The following is a 4,530-nucleotide window of genomic DNA, read 5'->3' on the forward strand; positions in this document are numbered from 1 at the left end:
GCGTTTTAACACTGTCCAATGTTCTCGCATGGGATGACGTCTCTGCTCATAGGGATTCCAGAGTTGCCCACCAGAGCAAGGAGCTGAGTGATTTGGGAAACACTTTTTTTTTTGCACAAGGCAGAGCCTGGGATCTTGAGGCACTGTACAACAGTGGGGAAATGTCAAAGTTATTAATTTTTATAAAATATGTTAATAAGCTTCCCATTATTTCCTCTCATTATTCAGTGTTGCCTTTCTGGTTCTCTGACACTTAACTGTGACAATGTGACCCAAAAATATCAGGGCCTGCAGGCTCCCTGACCCCTAGCTCCTCTTCTTCCAACAGCTGGGACATGTGACCCCTGCCAAAATCTCTGCTTCAGTCAGGGCAAATCATTCCCTCCTGTTTGGACATTTTTTCATACCTAAAAAAAACCATCGCATGCACGAAAGTATATAGGACTCAATAAGCCCTCAGCAAATTTTAAAATCCTTTCTCTTCTCCTCCTTGGATCTTCTCACATTCTCTAAATATGGTTTTATCTCCTTAAAGGTAGATAAGTATAGAGTGTATCAGTTGGGTATTAGAGAAGAACTTCAACACTCCAAGGACACATCTACAAAGCAAGTCCCAGAAAATGCTCCAATTAGCCATTTAGAGATTGAAAATAAGCCACCAGGAGCCACCACTCTCCAGTTGGTGACCTGTGGCAGGCATTTCTAAACAGCATTCATTCATTTCGTCCTCCATACTCTTTCCTTTCTGATAAGGTGCAGCGCAGACCACTATTCTAGTGAGAGTAGGCTGGGCAGCCACTAGCAATCATTTGGAGCTAGCACATGAAAATGAAAGCTATTTTCCATGCCTGCTGTAGTTTACCAATATAGACACTCAAATGAAACCCAACCTAGCAGTTCTAGGTTGGACTTATTCAACAATTTTTATCTGGGTAATTTGGTCTTTAACAGGTTTAAGTGAGTCACGTGTGTCCAGGCTCAACCTTCTGAGGTCAGAAAACATTTGTGGAACCCTGGACATTCCACCCAACTCACCATGGGGCAAGTGTCATTAGGAACCCGTGCCATTTTGGAGGACAAGGAGCACAAATTTTATAATGTTTTATTTCTGTAGTTTTATAGTCATATTTGTAGCATTAAATAGCTCTATTACTTAGATGGTTCTAGGGAGAGTTTAGAGCTTTTTCTACTTTTACCTCCAATAAAGGGAAAATAGAGCTTTTTACATAAATAGGTTAAAACTTTTAGTTTGGGGAGGAAAAAAACTGTAGTAAGAAATGGATCATATATATTACAACAAAGTTCTTCAATTATGAACTTTCGTGTCTTATATGCAATCCTGTAGATTGGCACTTCCCCCAAACTAATTATAGATAAAAGTTTAATTATCAAACTTGCTAGCATGTTTTTATTTTCACTGTAAGTATGTGTATTTTTTATTAATAACAATTCTGAAATCAATCCATTCTGGTTGGTGGTATACAGAACATGTGTAAGTGTGTTAACTATTGTGACTTCTTTCAAGTCTAAATGATGTAATAAAGCTTTTAAATTAAAAAAAAGAGAGAGTTTGAAAAAAAGAGTCATGAAACCATGCCAAAGAGACAAACAGACAACTGACCCACGCAGTCACTGTGATTGAAAGGAGATGTTTTGTAAACCAGAAGGAGGAACCACAAAACTTGGAGAGACAAGACGGGCATCAGAACAGAGCCTACAGGGAAGGGCAAAATGTGTATAAGGATGAGGTCAGATGTCAAGAGTTTGCAGTCCCACCCCCACACTGCTCTGTGTGTACCTGCTGTGGGGCCAGCTGCCTCTTTACACCTCAGGCTGATGCCACAAAGACATTTTGTGTGATTTAACCTGAAACATTTCCCCTGCTAATCTCATCACTCATATGATCCAGGAACGTTGGTTAAAGGAATCCAGAGACCTATATTTAAATTCCAATTCTTTCATTTCTTTATGCGTAACGTGACTTTGTGAGAGCTGCCCAAATTCACCAGCCTTGGTCCCACGTTTATACAGCAGTAGTCAGACGAGGTGACCTCTAAGATCATTTGTCTTTAAAGTTCTGGGATTCTGATTCTGATTTTGACTCTGGATGCCAAAAAACAGGAATGAACACCTTTAAAAAAAAAACATAATAAAGCAGCACTGGAAATTATCTTGCTATTTAGCAGTATTTTGGCCATTATACTTGGTTTTTACATTTGCCAGTTTGAGGCTAAAAATGATAATGTATCCATCATTAATATTTCTTTTCTGATCATTCCCTGATCATTCCATAAAATTATTATAAAGTCAACCAAATTTGATAACTTATTAGAGGCCCAATTCCTGGACTATTTCATACTTTATGCATTAGATTATGTAATAACAGACAAATAATTAAAGCTTTCACTATATGCCAGCTACTGTGCTAAGTATTTATATTTATTAGCTTGCTTAATCCTCCCAACAAAGGTATTAGGTACTTTTAACTCTGGAAGGTGAAGAAACTGAAATTTAGGAGAATTAAGTAATTTGCTCAAGGTTACACAGCTAATAAATATTTAGAACTAGATTTTTAACTTAAGCAGTCTGACACCAGAGTCTTGGTAACTGGGGAAATGTGAGTGGTATAATGTACTTTATTTAAAAAAAAAAAAAAGTCTATAAGATAGTCTTATAAACAATATATAGTTTGTGCATATCATATTTATATGTAGCATTTTTCATAAAATACCCTGTAACAAAAATAACTGTGCTTAGAGGGCCTCTGGAAAGGAATGTCATCATTAGCAGTCTACTGAGTGGCTCTGTGATGCCTTCAGTCGTGTGGCAAACACACAAAGTCAGCTTGAAGGTTATATGCGCTATGCTCTGCCTCTCTAATGCCAGGGTCACTCCAGGATTTAGCCCCAGGGCTGGTGCACTGGGAGTGCACAGGGAAAATCCGATCCTCCCTCAAGAATCACAGCAATCACCTCATGGGATCATGACCAGGAGGATGAATTTGTGTAGGCACACGTAGATACAAATTGAACAAACACATTAAAGTGCCAGGGGAGAGAAAGAGAGAGAGAGAGAGAGAAATCTTTTGATCCCTCAACAACTGTCCACATTTTCATTTTCAGTCTGCACTCCCTAAACTCTCATTCTCTCTCCAACTCACTCCAAGATGACTTTTGTCTTTCACTACTCCACTGGAGCTTGACTTCTTGTCAAGGGCACCAACAACCTAATCTTTGAGATATGCAAAGTGTGGTCAAAGGGCAAGTAGATTCAGCATTATCTGGCAGCTTGTTAGAAAAGCAGAGAAGGCTGGGCATGGTGGCTTATGCCTGTAATCCCAACACTGGGAGGATGAGACAGGCAGATTGATTGAATTCAAGTGTTCAAGATCAGCCTGGGCCACATGGTGAGACCCTATCTCTACCAAAAAAAAAAAAAAAATTAGCCAGGCTTGATGGTACATGCCTGTTGTCCCAGTTACTTGGGAGGCTGAGGTCGGAGGACGGCTTGAGCCTGGAAGGTGAAGGCGGCAGTAAGCTGAGATTGTGCCAATGCACTCCAACCTGGGTGACAGAGTGAGACCTTGTCTCAAAAAATAAAATAAAATAAAATAAGGCCGGGCGCGGTGGCTCAAGCCTGTAATCCCAGCACTTTGGGAGGCCGAGGCGGGCGGATCACGAGGTCAGGAGATCGAGACCATCCTGGCTAACACGGTGAAGCCCCGTCTCTACTAAAAAAAATACAAAAAACTAGCCGGGCGAGGTGGTGGGCGCCTGTAGTCCCAGCTTCTCGGGAGGCTGAGGCAGGAGAATGGCGTGAACCCGGGAGGCGGAGCTTGCAGTGAGCCGAGATCCGGCCACTGCACTCCAGCCTGGGAGGCAGAGCGAGACTCTGTCTCAAAAAAAATAAATAAATAAAAATAAATAAAATAAAATAAAATAGAGCAGAGAATTGCAGAGTCCCTTCCCCAGCTCCCAAATATGATTTTAATAATTCCCAGGTGATCTCTAGGCTTATTAAAGATTGAGAAACATTGACTAGGTCTACCTAAAGCAAATGATCAATTTTCCTCCCTCATTGCTCTTAGCCACACTTGGCATGGTTGACCACTCTCATTCGTGGAACACTTTATTATGGGCTTTGGTGCCACCACCCTTACCTGGTTTACTTCCTCCCTCACTGACCTCTCCTTCTCAGATTCCTTTGCTTGCCTTCTCCTTTACTCTCTCTGTCTCCTCTACCACATTTCCTAACACTGAAGCATCCCCAGGCTTTGTCTTTGGTTCTCTTCTCTTCTTCATCTATACTATTCCCAGGTGATTTTATCTAGTCCCTTCTAACACTGACGACTCCAAACTTTATACTGTATCTCTATCTAAACCTCTGCCCTGAGCTCGAGACTGGTCTATACATTTGCCTACTGGATATATCTACTCGGATATCTAATAAGCACCTCAAAATTAACTTTACTAAAATAGGACCATTGACCCCACACCCCACCTCTCCAAATCTTTGACATAAACAGCACCA

The sequence above is a fragment of the Mandrillus leucophaeus genome, unplaced genomic scaffold (assembly GCF_000951045.1).
Source record: "Mandrillus leucophaeus isolate KB7577 unplaced genomic scaffold, Mleu.le_1.0 Scaffold558, whole genome shotgun sequence".
Lineage (NCBI taxonomy): Eukaryota > Metazoa > Chordata > Mammalia > Primates > Cercopithecidae > Mandrillus > Mandrillus leucophaeus.